Here is a 20,253-nt window from a genome sequence, read left to right as displayed (position 1 = left end):
TCAATTTTTCTACAGTCCAAAAAATCAATTTTCTGATGAAAAACGATGACCTGTCGAAATTTCTCCAGATGGTCAGAAATGGAAATTTTTTAATGTTTAATTTTTTGACTGTAAATGACTATTCCATGTAAATTATCACTTTTGGAAGAAAAATAAGTGTGTTTAGAGTCACTTTAATGCCTGAAATTGGTTGAAACAAAAGCTTCTGAATAGGAGAAAAAGTCTGTAATAATGGCAATTTTGGTCACATTGAGGCTTTAAAAAGTAGTCATTCAACATGAGGCACATTCCAAATGACATTTTGAATCAATTTTTCTACAGTCCAAAAAAATCAATTTTCTGATGAAAAACGATGACCCGTGACCTGTCGAAATTTCTCCAGATGGTCAGAAATGGAAATTTTTTAATGTTTAATTTTTTGACTGCAAATGACTATTCCATGTAAATTATCACTTTTGGAACAAAAATAAGTGTGTTTAGAGTCACTTTATGACTGAAATTGGTCGAAATAGACGCTTCTGAATAGGAGAAAATGTCTGTAAAAATGGCAATTTTGGTCACATTGAGGCTTCAAAAAGTAGTTATTCAGCATGAGGCACATTCCAAATGACATTTTGAATCAATTTTTCTACAGTCCAAAAAAATAAATTTTCTGATGAAAAACGATGACCCGTGACCTGTCGAAATTTATCCAGATGGTCAGAAATGGAAATTTTTTAATGTTTCATTTTTTGACTGCAAATGACTATTCCATGTAAATTATCACTTTTGGAACAAAAATAAGTGTGTTTAGAGTCACTTTATGACTGAAATTGGTCGAAATAGACGCTTCTGAATAGGAGAAAATGTCTGTAAAAATGGCAATTTTGGTCACATTGAGGCTTCAAAAAGTAGTTATTCAGCATGAGGCACATTCCAAATGACATTTTGAATCAATTTTTCTACAGTCCAAAAAAATAAATTTTCTGAGGAAAAACGATGACCCGTGACCTGTCGAAATTTATCCAGATGGTCAGAAATGGAAATTTTTTAATGTTTCATTTTTTGACTGTAAATGACTATTCCATGTAAATTATCACTTTTGGAAGAAAAATAAGTGTGTTTAGAGTCACTTTAATGCCTGAAATTGGTTGAAACAAAAGCTTCTAAATAGGAGAAAAAGTCTGTAATAATGGCAATTTTGGTCACATTGAGGCTTTAAAAAGTAGTCATTCAACATGAGGCACATTCCAAATGACATATTGAATCAATTTTTCTACAGTCCAAAAAAATCAATTTTCTGATGAAAAACGATGACCCGTGACCTGTCGAAATTTCTCCAGATGGTCAGAAATGGAAATTTTTTTATCTTTAATTTTTTGACTGTAAATGACTATTCCATGTAAATTATCACTTTTGGAAGAAAAATAAGTGTGTTTAGAGTCACTTTAATGCCTGAAATTGGTTGAAACAAAAGCTTCTGAATAGGAGAAAAAGTCTGTAATAATGGCAATTTTGGTCACATTGAGGCTTTAAAAAGTAGTCATTCAACATGAGGCACATTCCAAATGACATTTTGAATCAATTTTTCTACAGTCCAAAAAAATCAATTTTCTGATGAAAAACAATGACCCGTGACCTGTCGAAATTTCTCCAGATGGTCAGAAATGGAAATTTTTTAATGTTTAATTTTTTGACTGCAAATGACTATTCCATGTAAATTATCACTTTTGGAACAAAATAAGTGTGTTTAGAGTCACTTTAATGCCTGAAATTGGTCGAAATAGACGCTTCTGAATAGGAGAAAATGTCTGTAAAAATGGCAATTTTGGTCACATTGAGGCTTCAAAAAGTAGTCATTCAACATGAGGCACATTCCAAATGACATTTTGAATCAATTTTTCTACAGTCCAAAAAATCAATTTTCTGATGAAAAACGATGACCCGTGACCTGTCGAAATTTCTCCAGATGGTCAGAAATGGAAATTTTTTAATGTTTAATTTTTTGACTGTAAATGACTATTCCATGTAAATTATCACTTTTGGAAGAAAAATAAGTGTGTTTAGAGTCACTTTAATGCCTGAAATTGGTTGAAACAAAAGCTTCTGAATAGGAGAAAAAGTCTGTAATAATGGCAATTTTGGTCACATTGAGGCTTTAAAAAGTAGTCATTCAACATGAGGCACATTCCAAATGACATTTTGAATCAATTTTTCTACAGTCCAAAAAAATCAATTTTCTGATGAAAAACGATGACCTGTGACCTGTCGAAATTTCTCCTGATGGTCAGAAATGGAAATTTTTTAATGTTTAATTTTTTGACTGCAAATGACTATTCCATGTAAATTATCACTTTTGGAACAAAAATAAGTGTGTTTAGAGTCACTTTATGACTGAAATTGGTCGAAATAGACGCTTCTGAATAGGAGAAAATGTCTGTAAAAATGGCAATTTTGGTCACATTGAGGCTTCAAAAAGTAGTTATTCAGCATGAGGCACATTCCAAATGACATTTTGAATCAACTTTTCTACAGTCCAAAAAATCAATTTTCTGATGAAAAACGATGACCCGTGACCTGTCGAAATTTCTCCAGATGGTCAGAAATGGAAATTTTTTAATGTTTACGTTTTTTTACTGTAAATGACTATTCCATGTGAATTATCACTTTTGGAACTAAAATAAGTGTGTTTACAGTCACTTTAATGCCCGAAATTGGTCGAAATAGAAGCTTCTGAATAGGAGAAAATGTCTGTAATAATGGCAATTTTGGTCACATTGAGGCTTTAAAAAGTAGTTATTCAGCATGAGGCACATTCCAAATGACATTTTGAATCAATTTTTCTACAGTCCAAAAAATCAATTTTCTGATGAAAAACGATGACCCGTGACCTGTCGAAATTTCTCCAGATGGTCAGAAATGGAAATTTTTTAATGTTAAATTTTTTGACTGTAAATGACTATTCCATGTAAATTATCACTTTTGGAAGAAAAATAAGTGTGTTTAGAGTCACTTTAATGCCTGAAATTGGTTGAAACAAAAGCTTCTGAATAGGAGAAAAAGTCTGTAATAATGGCAATTTTGGTCACATTGAGGCTTTAAAAAGTAGTCATTCAACATGAGGCACATTCCAAATGACATTTTGAATCAATTTTTCTACAGTCCAAAAAAATCAATTTTCTGATGAAAAACGATGACCCGTGACCTGTCGAAATTTATCCAGATGGTCAGAAATGGAAATTTTTTAATGTTTAATTTTTTGAATGCAAATGACTATTCCATGTAAATTATCACTTTTGGAACAACATTAAGTGTGTTTAGAGTCACTTTTATGCCTGAAATTGGTCGAAATAGAAGCTTCTGAATACGAGAAAATGTCGGTAATAATGGCAATTTTGGTCACATTGAGGCTTTAAAAAGTAGTTATTCAACATGAGGCACATTCGAAATGACATTTTGAATCAATTTTTCTACAGTCCAAAAAATCAATTTTCTGATGAAAAACGATGACCCGTGACCTGTCGAAATTTCTCCAGATAGTCAGAAATGGAAATTTTTTAATGTTTAATTTTTTGACTGTAAATGACTATTCCATGTAAATTATCACTTTTGGAAGAAAAATAAGTGTGTTTAGAGTCACTTTAATGCCTGAAATTGGTTGAAACAAAAGCTTCTGAATAGGAGAAAAAGTCTGTAATAATGGCAATTTTGGTCACATTGAGGCTTTAAAAAGTAGTCATTCAACATGAGGTACATTCCAAATGACATTTTGAATCAATTTTTCTACAGTCCAAAAAAATCAATTTTCTGATGAAAAACGATGACCCGTGACCTGTCGAAATTTATCCAGATGGTCAGAAATGGAAATTTTTTGATGTTTAATTTTTTGAATGCAAATGACTATTCCATGTAAATTATCACTTTTGGAACAACATTAAGTGTGTTTAGAGTCACTTTTATGCCTGAAATTGGTCGAAATAGAAGCTTCTGAATACGAGAAAATGTCGGTAATAATGGCAATTTTGGTCACATTGAGGCTTTAAAAAGTAGTTATTCAACATGAGGCACATTCGAAATGACATTTTGAATCAATTTTTCTACAGTCCAAAAAATCAATTTTCTGATGAAAAACGATGACCCGTGACCTGTCGAAATTTCTCCAGATAGTCAGAAATGGAAATTTTTTAATGTTTAATTTTTTGACTGCAAATGACTATTCCATGTAAATTATCACTTTTGGAAGAAAAATAAGTGTGTTTAGAGTCACTTTAATGCCTGAAATTGGTCGAAATAGACGCTTCTGAATAGGAGAAAATATCTGTAAAAATGGCAATTTTGGTCACATTGAGGCTTCAAAAAGTAGTTATTCAGCATGAGGCAAATTCCAAATGACATTTTGAATCAATTTTTCTACAGTCCAAAAAATCAATTTTCTAATGAAAAACGATGACCCGTGACCTGTAAAAATTTCTCCATATGGTCAGAAATGGACATTTTTTAATGTTTAATTTTTTGATTGTAAATGACTATTCCATGTAAATTATCACTTTTGGAAGAAAAATAAGTGTGTTTAGAGTCACTTTAATGCCTGAAATTGGTTGAAACAAAAGCTTCTGAATAGGAGAAAAAGTCTGTAATAATGGCAATTTTGGTCACATTGAGGCTTTAAAAAGTAGTCATTCAACATGAGGCACATTCCAAATGACATTTTGAATCAATTTTTCTACAGTCCAAAAAAATCAATTTTCTGATGAAAAACGATGACCCGTGACCTGTCGAAATTTGTCCAGATGGTCAGAAATGGAAATTATTTAATGTTTAATTTTTTGACTGCAAATGACTATTCCATGTAAATTATCACTTTTGGAACACAAATAAGTGTGTTTAGAGTCACTTTAATGCCTGAAATTGGTCGAAATAGACGCTTCTGAATAGGAGAAAATGTCTGTAATAATGGCAATTTTGGTCACATTGAGGCTTTAAAAAGTAGTTATTCAGCATGAGGCACATTCCAAATGACATTTTGAATCAATTTTTCTACAGTCCAAAAAATCAATTTTCTGATGAAAAACGATGACCCGTGACCTGTCGAAATTTCTCCAGATGGTCAGAAATGGAAATTTTTTAATGTTTAATTTTTTGTCTGTAAATGGCTATTCCATGTAAATTATCACTTTTGGAAGAAAAATAGGTGTGTTTAGAGTCACTTTAATGCCTGAAATTGGTTGAAACAAAAGCTTCTGAATAGGAGAAAAAGTCTGTAATAATGGCAATTTTGGTCACATTGAGGCTTTAAAAAGTAGTCATTCAACATGAGGCACATTCCAAATGACATTTTGAATCAATTTTTCTACAGTCCAAAAAAATCAATTTTCTGATGAAAAACGATGACCCGTGACCTGTCGAAATTTATCCAGATGGTCAGAAATAGAAATTTTTTAATGTTTAATTTTTTTAATGCAAATGACTATTTCATGTAAATTATCACTTTTGGAACAACATTAAGTGTGTTTAGAGTCACTTTACTGCCTGAAATTGGTCGAAATAGAAGCTTCTGAGTACGAGAAAATGTCTGTAATAATGGCAATTTTGGTCACATTGAGGCTTTAAAAAGTAGTTATTCAACATGAGGCACATTCGAAATGACATTTTGAATCAATTTTTCTACAGTCCAAAAAATCAATTTTCTGATGAAAAACGATGACCCGTGACCTGTCGACATTTCTCCAGTTGGTCAGAAATTGAATTTTTTTAATGTTTAAGTTTTTTGACTGCAAATGACTATTCCATTTAAATTATCACTTTTGGAACAAAAATAAGTGTGTTTAGAGTCACTTTAATGCCTGAAATTGGTCGAAATAAAAGCTTCTGAATAGGAGAAAATGTCTGTAAAAATTGAAATTTTGGTCACATTCAGGCTTTAAAAAGTAGTTATTCAACATGAGGCACAATCCAAATGACATTTTGAATCAATTTTTCTACAGTCCAAAAAATCAATTTTCTGATGAAAAATGATGACCCGTGACCAGTTGAAATTTCTCCAGATTGTCAGAAATGTACATTTTTTAATGTTTAATTTTTTGACTGTAAATGACTATTCCATGTAAATTATCATTTTTGGAAGAAAAATAAGTGTGTTTAGAGTCACTTTAATGCCTGAAATTGGTTGAAACAAAAGCTTCTGAATAGGAGAAAAAGTCTGTAATAATGGCAATTTTGGTCACATTGAGGCTTTAAAAAGTAGTCATTCAACATGAGGCACATTCCAAATGACATTTTGAATCAATTTTTCTACAGTCCAAAAAAATCAATTTTCTGATGAAAAACAATGACCCGTGACCTGTCGAAATTTCTCCAGATGGTCAGAAATGGAAATTTTTTAATGTTTAATTTTTTGACTGCAAATGACTATTCCATGTAAATTATCACTTTTGGAACAAAATAAGTGTGTTTAGAGTCACTTTAATGCCTGAAATTGGTCGAAATAGACGCTTCTGAATAGGAGAAAATGTCTGTAAAAATGGCAATTTTGGTCACATTGAGGCTTCCAAAAGTAGTTATTCAGCATGAGGCACATTCCAAATGACATTTTGAATCAACTTTTCTACAGTCCAAAAAATCAATTTTCTGATGAAAAACGATGACCCGTGACCTGTCGAAATTTCTCCAGATGGTCAGAAATGGAAATTTTTTAATGTTTACGTTTTTTTACTGTAAATGACTATTCCATGTGAATTATCACTTTTGGAACTAAAATAAGTGTGTTTACAGTCACTTTAATGCCCGAAATTGGTCGAAATAGAAGCTTCTGAATAGGAGAAAATGTCTGTAATAATGGCAATTTTGGTCACATTGAGGCTTTAAAAAGTAGTTATTCAGCATGAGGCACATTCCAAATGACATTTTGAATCAATTTTTCTACAGTCCAAAAAATCAATTTTCTGATGAAAAACGATGACCCGTGACCTGTCGAAATTTCTCCAGATGGTCAGAAATGGAAATTTTTTAATGTTTAATTTTTTGACTGTAAATGACTATTCCATGTAAATTATCACTTTTGGAAGAAAAATAAGTGTGTTTAGAGTCACTTTAATGCCTGAAATTGGTTGAAACAAAAGCTTCTGAATAGGAGAAAAAGTCTGTAATAATGGCAATTTTGGTCACATTGAGGCTTTAAAAAGTAGTCATTCAACATGAGGCACATTCCAAATGACATTTTGAATCAATTTTTCTACAGTCCAAAAAAATCAATTTTCTGATGAAAAACGATGACCCGTGACCTGTCGAAATTTCTCCAGATGGTCAGAAATGGAAATTTTTTAATGTTTAATTTTTTGACTGCAAATGACTATTCCATGTAAATTATCACTTTTGGAACAAAAATAAGTGTGTTTAGAGTCACTTTATGACTGAAATTGGTCGAAATAGACGCTTCTGAATAGGAGAAAATGTCTGTAAAAATGGCAATTTTGGTCACATTGAGGCTTCAAAAAGTAGTTATTCAGCATGAGGCACATTCCAAATGACATTTTGAATCAATTTTTCTACAGTCCAAAAAAAAAAATTTTCTGATGAAAAACGATGACCCGTGACCTGTCGAAATTTATCCAGATGGTCAGAAATGGAAATTTTTTAATGTTTCATTTTTTGACTGCAAATGACTATTCCATGTAAATTATCACTTTTGGAACAAAAATAAGTGTGTTTAGAGTCACTTTATGACTGAAATTGGTCGAAATAGACGCTTCTGAATAGGAGAAAATGTCTGTAAAAATGGCAATTTTGGTCACATTGAGGCTTCAAAAAGTAGTTATTCAGCATGAGGCACATTCCAAATGACATTTTGAATCAACTTTTCTACAGTCCAAAAAATCAATTTTCTGATGAAAAACGATGACCCGTGACCTGTCGAAATTTCTCCAGATGGTCAGAAATGGAAATTTTTTAATGTTTACGTTTTTTTACTGTAAATGACTATTCCATGTGAATTATCACTTTTGGAACTAAAATAAGTGTGTTTACAGTCACTTTAATGCCCGAAATTGGTCGAAATAGAAGCTTCTGAATAGGAGAAAATGTCTGTAATAATGGCAATTTTGGTCACATTGAGGCTTTAAAAAGTAGTTATTCAGCATGAGGCACATTCCAAATGACATTTTGAATCAATTTTTCTACAGTCCAAAAAATCTATTTTCTGATGAAAAACGATGACCCGTGACCTGTCGAAATTTCTCCAGATGGTCAGAAATGGAAATTTTTTAATGTTTAATTTTTTGACTGTAAATGACTATTCCAAGTAAATTATCACTTTTGGAAGAAAAATAAGTGTGTTTAGAGTCACTTTAATGCCTGAAATTGGTTGAAACAAAAGCTTCTGAATAGGAGAAAAAGTCTGTAATAATGGCAATTTTGGTCACATTGAGGCTTTAAAAAGTAGTCATTCAACATGAGGCACATTCCAAATGACATTTTGAATCAATTTTTCTACAGTCCAAAAAAATCAATTTTCTGATGAAAAACGATGACCCGTGACCTGTCGAAATTTATCCAGATGGTCAGAAATGGAAATTTTTTAATGTTTAATTTTTTGAATGCAAATGACTATTCCATGTAAATTATCACTTTTGGAACAACATTAAGTGTGTTTAGAGTCACTTTTATGCCTGAAATTGGTCGAAATAGAAGCTTCTGAATACGAGAAAATGTCGGTAATAATGGCAATTTTGGTCACATTGAGGCTTTAAAAAGTAGTTATTCAACATGAGGCACATTCGAAATGACATTTTGAATCAATTTTTCTACAGTCCAAAAAATCAATTTTCTGATGAAAAACGATGACCCGTGACCCGTCGAAATTTCTCCAGATAGTCAGAAATGGAAATTTTTTAATGTTTAATTTTTTGACTGCAAATGACTATTCCATGTAAATTATCACTTTTGGAAGAAAAATAAGTGTGTTTAGAGTCACTTTAATGCCTGAAATTGGTCGAAATAGACGCTTCTGAATAGGAGAAAATATCTGTAAAAATGGCAATTTTGGTCACATTGAGGCTTCAAAAAGTAGTTATTCAGCATGAGGCAAATTCCAAATGACATTTTGAATCAATTTTTCTACAGTCCAAAAAATCAATTTTCTAATGAAAAACGATGACCCGTGACCTGTCAAAATTTCTCCATATGGTCAGAAATGGACATTTTTAATGTTTAATTTTTTGATTGTAAATGACTATTCCATGTAAATTATCACTTTTGGAAGAAAAATAAGTGTGTTTAGAGTCACTTTAATGCCTGAAATTGGTTGAAACAAAAGCTTCTGAATAGGAGAAAAAGTCTGTAATAATGGCAATTTTGGTCACATTGAGGCTTTAAAAAGTAGTCATTCAACATGAGGCACATTCCAAATGACATTTTGAATCAATTTTTCTACAGTCCAAAAAAATCAATTTTCTGATGAAAAACGATGACCCGTGACCTGTCGAAATTTGTCCAGATGGTCAGAAATGGAAATTATTTAATGTTTAATTTTTTGACTGCAAATGACTATTCCATGTAAATTATCACTTTTGGAACACAAATAAGTGTGTTTAGAGTCACTTTAATGCCTGAAATTGGTCGAAATAGACGCTTCTGAATAGGAGAAAATGTCTGTAATAATGGCAATTTTGGTCACATTGAGGCTTTAAAAAGTAGTTATTCAGCATGAGGCACATTCCAAATGACATTTTGAATCAATTTTTCTACAGTCCAAAAAATCAATTTTCTGATGAAAAACGATGACCCGTGACCTGTCGAAATTTCTCCAGATGGTCAGAAATGGAAATTTTTTAATGTTTAATTTTTTGTCTGTAAATGGCTATTCCATGTAAATTATCACTTTTGGAAGAAAAATAGGTGTGTTTAGAGTCACTTTAATGCCTGAAATTGGTTGAAACAAAAGCTTCTGAATAGGAGAAAAAGTCTGTAATAATGGCAATTTTGGTCACATTGAGGCTTTAAAAAGTAGTCATTCAACATGAGGCACATTCCAAATGACATTTTGAATCAATTTTTCTACAGTCCAAAAAAATCAATTTTCTGATGAAAAACGATGACCTGTGACCTGTCGAAATTTATCCAGATGGTCAGAAATAGAAATTTTTTAATGTTTAATTTTTTTAATGCAAATGACTATTCCATGTAAATTATCACTTTTGGAACAACATTAAGTGTGTTTAGAGTCACTTTAATGCCTGAAATTGGTCGAAATAGAAGCTTCTGAGTACGAGAAAATGTCTGTAATAATGGCAATTTTGGTCACATTGAGGCTTTAAAAAGTAGTTATTCAACATGAGGCACATTCGAAATGACATTTTGAATAAATTTTTCTACAGTCCAAAAAATCAATTTTCTGATGAAAAACGATGACCCGTGACCTGTCGACATTTCTCCAGTTGGTCAGAAATGGAAATTTTTTAATGTTTAATTTTTTGAATGCAAATGACTATTCCATGTAAATTATCACTTTTGGAACAACATTAAGTGTGTTTAGAGTCACTTTACTGCCTGAAATTGGTCGAAATAGAAGCTTCAGAATACGAGAAAATGTCTGTAATAATGGCAATTTTGGTCACATTGAGGCTTTAAAAAGTAGTTATTCAACATGAGGCACATTCGAAATGACATTTTGAATCAATTTTTCTACAGTCCAAAAAATCAATTTTCTGATGAAAAACGATGACCCGTGACCTGTCGACATTTCTCCAGTTGGTCAGAAATTGAATTTTTTTAATGTTTAAGTTTTTTGACTGCAAATGACTATTCCATTTAAATTATCACTTTTGGAACAAAAATAAGTGTGTTTAGAGTCACTTTAATGCCTGAAATTGGTCGAAATAAAAGCTTCTGAATAGGAGAAAATGTCTGTAAAAATTGAAATTTTGGTCACATTCAGGCTTTAAAAAGTAGTTATTCAACATGAGGCACCATCCAAATGACATTTTGAATCAATTTTTCTACAGTCCAAAAAATCAATTTTCTGATGAAAAACGATGACCCGTGACCAGTTGAAATTTCTCCAGATTGTCAGAAATGTACATTTTTTAATGTTTAATTTTTTGACTGTAAATGACTATTCCATGTAAATTATCACTTTTGGAAGAAAAATAAGTGTGTTTAGAGTCACTTTAATGCCTGAAATTGGTTGAAACAAAAGCTTCTGAATAGGAGAAAAAGTCTGTAATAATGGCAATTTTGGTCACATTGAGGCTTTAAAAAGTAGTCATTCAACATGAGGCACATTCCAAATGACATTTTGAATCAATTTTTCTACAGTCCAAAAAAATCAATTTTCTGATGAAAAACGATGACCCGTGACCTGTCGAAATTTCTCCAGATGGTCAGAAATGGAAATTTTTTAATGTTTAATTTTTTGACTGCAAATGACTATTCCATGTAAATTATCACTTTTGGAACAAAATAAGTGTGTTTAGAGTCACTTTAATGCCTGAAATTGGTCGAAATAGACGCTTCTGAATAGGAGAAAATGTCTGTAAAAATGGCAATTTTGGTCACATTGAGGCTTCAAAAAGTAGTTATTCAGCATGAGGCACATTCCAAATGACATTTTGAATCAACTTTTCTACAGTCCAAAGAATCAATTTTCTGATGAAAAACGATGACCCGTGACCTGTCGAAATTTCTCCAGATGGTCAGAAATGGAAATTTTTTAATGTTTACGTTTTTTTACTGTAAATGACTATTCCATGTGAATTATCACTTTTGGAACTAAAATAAGTGTGTTTACAGTCACTTTAATGCCCGAAATTGGTCGAAATAGAAGCTTCGCAATAGGAGAAAATGTCTGTAATAATGGCAATTTTGGTCACATTGAGGCTTTAAAAAGTAGTTATTCAGCATGAGGCACATTCCAAATGACATTTTGAATCAATTTTTCTACAGTCCAAAAAATCAATTTTCTGATGAAAAACGATGACCCGTGACCTGTCGAAATTTCTCCAGATGGTCAGAAATGGAAATTTTTTAATGTTTAATTTTTTGACTGTAAATGACTATTCCATGTAAATTATCACTTTTGGAAGAAAAATAAGTGTGTTTAGAGTCACTTTAATGCCTGAAATTGGTAGAAATAGAAGCTTCTGAATAGGAGAAAAAGTCTGTAATAATGGCAATTTTGGTCACATTGAGGCTTTAAAAAGTAGTCATTCAACATGAGGCACATTCCAAATGACATTTTGAATCAATTTTTCTACAGTCCAAAAAATCAATTTTCTGATGAAAAACGATGACCCGTGACCTGTCGAAATTTCTCCAGATGGTCAGAAATGGAAATTTTTTAATGTTTAATTTTTTGACTGTAAATGACTATTCCATGTAAATTATCACTTTTGGAAGAAAAATAAGTGTGTTTAGAGTCACTTTAATGCCTGAAATTGGTAGAAATAGAAGCTTCTGAATAGGAGAAAAAGTCTGTAATAATGGCAATTTTGGTCACATTGAGGCTTTAAAAAGTAGTCATTCAACATGAGGCACATTCCAAATGACATTTTGAATCAATTTTTCTACAGTCCAAAAAAATCAATTTTCTGATGAAAAACGATGACCCGTGACCTGTCGAAATTTCTCCAGATGGTCAGAAATGGAAATTTTTTAATGTTTAATTTTTTGACTGCAAATGACTATTCCATGTAAATTATCACTTTTGGAACAAAAATAAGTGTGTTTAGAGTCACTTTATGACTGAAATTGGTCGAAATAGACGCTTCTGAATAGGAGAAAATGTCTGTAAAAATGGCAATTTTGGTCACATTGAGGCTTCAAAAAGTAGTTATTCAGCATGAGGCACATTCCAAATGACATTTTGAATCAATTTTTCTACAGTCCAAAAAAATAAATTTTCTGATGAAAAACGATGACCCGTGACCTGTCGAAATTTATCCAGATGGTCAGAAATGGAAATTTTTTAATGTTTCATTTTTTGACTGCAAATGACTATTCCATGTAAATTATCACTTTTGGAACTAAAATAAGTGTGTTTACAGTCACTTTAATGCCCGAAATTGGTCGAAATAGAAGCTTCTGAATAGGAGAAAATGTCTGTAATAATGGCAATTTTGGTCACATTGAGGCTTTAAAAAGTAGTTATTCAGCATGAGGCACATTCCAAATGACATTTTGAATCAATTTTTCTACAGTCCAAAAAATCAATTTTCTGATGAAAAACGATGACCCGTGACCTGTCGAAATTTCTCCAGATGGTCAGAAATGGAAATTTTTTAATGTTTAATTTTTTGACTGCAAATGACTATTCCATGTAAATTATCACTTTTGGAACAAAAATAAGTGTGTTTAGAGTCACTTTATGACTGAAATTGGTCGAAATAGACGCTTCTGAATAGGAGAAAATGTCTGTAAAAATGGCAATTTTGGTCACATTGAGGCTTCAAAAAGTAGTTATTCAGCATGAGGCACATTCCAAATGACATTTTGAATCAACTTTTCTACAGTCCAAAAAATCAATTTTCTGATGAAAAACGATGACCCGTGACCTGTCGAAATTTCTCCAGATGGTCAGAAATGGAAATTTTTTAATGTTTACGTTTTTTTACTGTAAATGACTATTCCATGTGAATTATCACTTTTGGAACTAAAATAAGTGTGTTTACAGTCACTTTAATGCCCGAAATTGGTCGAAATAGAAGCTTCTGAATAGGAGAAAATGTCTGTAATAATGGCAATTTTGGTCACATTGAGGCTTTAAAAAGTAGTTATTCAGCATGAGGCACATTCCAAATGACATTTTGAATCAATTTTTCTACAGTCCAAAAAATCAATTTTCTGATGAAAAACGATGACCCGTGACCTGTCGAAATTTCTCCAGATGGTCAGAAATGGAAATTTTTTAATGTTAAATTTTTTGACTGTAAATGACTATTCCATGTAAATTATCACTTTTGGAAGAAAAATAAGTGTGTTTAGAGTCACTTTAATGCCTGAAATTGGTTGAAACAAAAGCTTCTGAATAGGAGAAAAAGTCTGTAATAATGGCAATTTTGGTCACATTGAGGCTTTAAAAAGTAGTTATTCAACATGAGGCACATTCGAAATGACATTTTGAATCAATTTTTCTACAGTCCAAAAAATCAATTTTCTGATGAAAAACGATGACCCGTGACCTGTCGACATTTCTCCAGTTGGTCAGAAATTGAATTTTTTTAATGTTTAATTTTTTGACTGCAAATGACTATTCCATGTAAATTATCACTTTTGGAACAAAATAAGTGTGTTTAGAGTCACTTTAATGCCTGAAATTGGTCGAAATAGACGCTTCTGAATAGGAGAAAATGTCTGTAAAAATGGCAATTTTGGTCACATTGAGGCTTCAAAAAGTAGTCATTCAACATGAGGCACATTCCAAATGACATTTTGAATCAATTTTTCTACAGTCCAAAAAATCAATTTTCTGATGAAAAACGATGACCCGTGACCTGTCGAAATTTCTCCAGATGGTCAGAAATGGAAATTTTTTAATGTTTAATTTTTTGACTGTAAATGACTATTCCATGTAAATTATCACTTTTGGAAGAAAAATAAGTGTGTTTAGAGTCACTTTAATGCCTGAAATTGGTTGAAACAAAAGCTTCTGAATAGGAGAAAAAGTCTGTAATAATAGCAATTTTGGTCACATTGAGGCTTTAAAAAGTAGTCATTCAACATGAGGCACATTCCAAATGACATTTTGAATCAATTTTTCTACAGTCCAAAAAAATCAATTTTCTGATGAAAAACGATGACCCGTGACCTGTCGAAATTTCTCCTGATGGTCAGAAATGGAAATTTTTTAATGTTTAATTTTTTGACTGCAAATGACTATTCCATGTAAATTATCACTTTTGGAACAAAAATAAGTGTGTTTAGAGTCACTTTATGACTGAAATTGGTCGAAATAGACGCTTCTGAATAGGAGAAAATGTCTGTAAAAATGGCAATTTTGGTCACATTGAGGCTTCAAAAAGTAGTTATTCAGCATGAGGCACATTCCAAATGACATTTTGAATCAATTTTTCTACAGTCCAAAAAAATAAATTTTCTGATGAAAAACGATGACCCGTGACCTGTCGAAATTTATCCAGATGGTCAGAAATGGAAATTTTTTAATGTTTCATTTTTTGACTGTAAATGACTATTCCATGTAAATTATCACTTTTGGAAGAAAAATAAGTGTGTTTAGAGTCACTTTAATGCCTGAAATTGGTTGAAACAAAAGCTTCTGAATAGGAGAAAAAGTCTGTAATAATGGCAATTTTGGTCACATTGAGGCTTTAAAAAGTAGTCATTCAACATGAGGCACATTCCAAATGACATTTTGAATCAATTTTTCTACAGTCCAAAAAAATCAATTTTCTGATGAAAAACGATGACCCGTGACCTGTCGAAATTTCTCCAGATGGTCAGAAATGGAAATTTTTTAATGTTTAATTTTTTGACTGCAAATGACTATTCCATGTAAATTATCACTTTTGGAACAAAAATAAGTGTGTTTAGAGTCACTTTATGAGTGAAATTGGTCGAAATAGACGCTTCTGAATAGGAGAAAATGTCTGTAAAAATGGCAATTTTGGTCACATTGAGGCTTCAAAAAGTAGTTATTCAGCATGAGGCACATTCCAAATGACATTTTGAATCAATTTTTCTACAGTCCAAAAAAATCAATTTTCTGATGAAAAACGATGACCCGTGACCTGTCGAAATTTATCCAGATGGTCAGAAATGGAAATTTTTTAATGTTTCATTTTTTGACTGTAAATGACTATTCCATGTAAATTATCACTTTTGGAAGAAAAATAAGTGTGTTTAGAGTCACTTTAATGCCTGAAAATGGTTGAAACAAAAGCTTCTGAATAGGAGAAAAAGTCTGTAATAATGGCAATTTTGGTCACATTGAGGCTTTAAAAAGTAGTCATTCAACATGAGGCACATTTCAAATGACATTTTGAATCAATTTTTCCACAGTCCAAAAAAATCAATTTTCTGATGAAAAACGATGACCCGTGACCTGTCGAAATTTCTCCAGATGGTCAGAAATGGAATTTTTTTTATCTTTAATTTTTTGACTGTAAATGACTATTCCATGTAAATTATCACTTTTGGAAGAAAAATAAGTGTGTTTAGAGTCACTTTTATGCCTGAAATTGGTCGAAATAGAAGCTTCTGAATACGAGAAAATGTCTGTAATAATGGCAATTTTGGTCACATTGAGGCTTTAAAAAGTAGTCATTCAACATGAGGCACATTCGAAATGACATTTTGAATCAATTTTTCTACAGTCCAAAAAATCAATTTTCTGATGAAAAACGATGACCCGTGACCTGTCGACATTTCTCCAGTTGGTCAGAAATTGAATTTTTTTAATGTTTAAGTTTTTTTACTGCAAATGACTATTCCATTTAAATTATCACTTTTGGAACAAAAATAAGTGTGTTTAGAGTCACTTTAATGCCTGAAATTGGTCGAAATAGAAGCTTCTGAATAGGAGAAAATGTCTGTAAAAATTGAAATTTTGGTCACATTCAGGCTTTAAAAAGTAGTTATTCAACATGAGGCACAATCCAAATGACATTTTGAATCAATTTTTCTACAGTCCAAAAAATCAATTTTCTGATGAAAAACGATGACCCGTGACCTGTTGAAATTTCTCCAGATTGTCAGAAATGTACATTTTTTAATGTTTAATTTTTTGACTGTAAATGACTATTCCATGTAAATTATCACTTTTGGAAAAAAAATAAGTGTGTTTAGAGTCACTTTAATGCCTGAAATTGGTTGAAACAAAAGCTTCTGAATAGGAGAAAAAGTCTGTAATAATGGCAATTTTGGTCACATTGAGGCTTTAAAAAGTAGTCATTCAACATGAGGCACATTCCAAATGACATTTTGAATCAATTTTTCTACAGTCCAAAAAAATCAATTTTCTGATGAAAAACGATGACCCGTGACCTGTCGAAATTTCTCCAGATGGTCAGAAATGGAAATTTTTTAATGTTTAATTTTTTGACTGTAAATGGCTATTCCATGTAAATTATCACTTTTGGAAGAAAAATAGGTGTGTTCAGAGTCACTTTAATGCCTGAAATTGGTTGAAACAAAAGCTTCTGAATAGGAGAAAAAGTCTGTAATAATGGCAATTTTGGTCACATTGAGGCTTTAAAAAGTAGTCATTCAACATGAGGCACATTCCAAATGACATTTTGAATCAATTTTTCTACAGTCCAAAAAATCAATTTTCTGATCAAAAACGATGACCCGTGACCTGTCGAAATTTCTCCAGATGGTCAGAAATGGAAATTTTTTTATCTTTAATTTTTTGACTGTAAATGACTATTCCATGTAAATTATCACTTTTGGAAGAAAAATAAGTGTGTTTAGAGTCACTTTAATGCCTGAAATTGGTTGAAACAAAAGCTTCTGAATAGGAGAAAAAGTTTGTAATAATGGCAATTTTGGTCACATTGAGGCTTTAAAAAGTAGTCATTCAACATGAGGCACATTCCAAATGACATTTTGAATCAATTTTTCTACAGTCCAAAAAAATCAATTTTCTGATGAAAAACGATGACCCGTGACCTGTCGAAATTTCTCCAGATGGTCAGAAATGGCAATTTTTTAATGTTTCATTTTTTGACTGCAAATGACTATTCCATGTAAATGATCACTTTTGGAACAAAATTAGTGTGTTTAGAGTCACTTTAATGCCTGAAATTGGTCGAAATAGAAGCTTCTGAATAGGAGAAAATGTCTGTAAAAATGGCAATTTTGGTCACATTGAGGCTTTAAAAAGTAGTTATTCAGCATGAGGCACATTCCAAATGACATTTTGAATCAATTTTTCTACAGTCCAAAAAATCAATTTTCTGATGAAAAACGATGACCCGTGACCTGTCGAAATTTCTCCAGATGGTCAGAAATGGAAATTTTTTAATGTTAAATTTTTTGACTGTAAATGACTATTCCATGTAAATTATCACTTTTGGAAGAAAAATAAGTGTGTTTAGAGTCACTTTAATGCCTGAAATTGGTTGAAACAAAAGCTTCTGAATAGGAGAAAAAGTCTGTAATAATGGCAATTTTGGTCACATTGAGGCTTTAAAAAGTAGTTATTCAACATGAGGCACATTCGAAATGACATTTTGAATCAATTTTTCTACAGTCCAAAAAATCAATTTTCTGATGAAAAACGATGACCCGTGACCTGTCGACATTTCTCCAGTTGGTCAGAAATTGAATTTTTTTAATGTTTAATTTTTTGACTGCAAATGACTATTCCATGTAAATTATCACTTTTGGAACAAAATAAGTGTGTTTAGAGTCACTTTAATGCCTGAAATTGGTCGAAATAGACGCTTCTGAATAGGAGAAAATGTCTGTAAAAATGGCAATTTTGGTCACATTGAGGCTTCAAAAAGTAGTCATTCAACATGAGGCACATTCCAAATGACATTTTGAATCAATTTTTCTACAGTCCAAAAAATCAATTTTCTGATGAAAAACGATGACCCGTGACCTGTCGAAATTTCTCCAGATGGTCAGAAATGGAAATTTTTTAATGTTTAATTTTTTGACTGTAAATGACTATTCCATGTAAATTATCACTTTTGGAAGAAAAATAAGTGTGTTTAGAGTCACTTTAATGCCTGAAATTGGTTGAAACAAAAGCTTCTGAATAGGAGAAAAAGTCTGTAATAATAGCAATTTTGGTCACATTGAGGCTTTAAAAAGTAGTCATTCAACATGAGGCACATTCCAAATGACATTTTGAATCAATTTTTCTACAGTCCAAAAAAATCAATTTTCTGATGAAAAACGATGACCCGTGACCTGTCGAAATTTCTCCTGATGGTCAGAAATGGAAATTTTTTAATGTTTAATTTTTTGACTGCAAATGACTATTCCATGTAAATTATCACTTTTGGAACAAAAATAAGTGTGTTTAGAGTCACTTTATGACTGAAATTGGTCGAAATAGACGCTTCTGAATAGGAGAAAATGTCTGTAAAAATGGCAATTTTGGTCACATTGAGGCTTCAAAAAGTAGTTATTCAGCATGAGGCACATTCCAAATGACATTTTGAATCAATTTTTCTACAGTCCAAAAAAATAAATTTTCTGATGAAAAACGATGACCCGTGACCTGTCGAAATTTATCCAGATGGTCAGAAATGGAAATTTTTTAATGTTTCATTTTTTGACTGTAAATGACTATTCCATGTAAATTATCACTTTTGGAAGAAAAATAAGTGTGTTTAGAGTCACTTTAATGCCTGAAATTGGTTGAAACAAAAGCTTCTGAATAGGAGAAAAAGTCTGTAATAATGGCAATTTTGGTCACATTGAGGCTTTAAAAAGTAGTCATTCAACATGAGGCACATTCCAAATGACATTTTGAATCAATTTTTCTACAGTCCAAAAAAATCAATTTTCTGATGAAAAACGATGACCCGTGACCTGTCGAAATTTCTCCAGATGGTCAGAAATGGAAATTTTTTAATGTTTAATTTTTTGACTGCAAATGACTATTCCATGTAAATTATCACTTTTGGAACAAAAATAAGTGTGTTTAGAGTCACTTTATGAGTGAAATTGGTCGAAATAGACGCTTCTGAATAGGAGAAAATGTCTGTAAAAATGGCAATTTTGGTCACATTGAGGCTTCAAAAAGTAGTTATTCAGCATGAGGCACATTCCAAATGACATTTTGAATCAATTTTTCTACAGTCCAAAAAAATCAATTTTCTGATGAAAAACGATGACCCGTGACCTGTCGAAATTTATCCAGATGGTCAGAAATGGAAATTTTTTAATGTTTCATTTTTTGACTGTAAATGACTATTCCATGTAAATTATCACTTTTGGAAGAAAAATAAGTGTGTTTAGAGTCACTTTAATGCCTGAAAATGGTTGAAACAAAAGCTTCTGAATAGGAGAAAAAGTCTGTAATAATGGCAATTTTGGTCACATTGAGGCTTTAAAAAGTAGTCATTCAACATGAGGCACATTTCAAATGACATTTTGAATCAATTTTTCCACAGTCCAAAAAAATCAATTTTCTGATGAAAAACGATGACCCGTGACCTGTCGAAATTTCTCCAGATGGTCAGAAATGGAATTTTTTTTATCTTTAATTTTTTGACTGTAAATGACTATTCCATGTAAATTATCACTTTTGGAAGAAAAATAAGTGTGTTTAGAGTCACTTTTATGCCTGAAATTGGTCGAAATAGA

This window comes from Triturus cristatus, chromosome 10 (assembly GCF_964204655.1).
Source record: "Triturus cristatus chromosome 10, aTriCri1.1, whole genome shotgun sequence".
Taxonomy (NCBI): domain Eukaryota; kingdom Metazoa; phylum Chordata; class Amphibia; order Caudata; family Salamandridae; genus Triturus; species Triturus cristatus.
Note: the sequence above shows the minus strand (reverse complement) of the source record.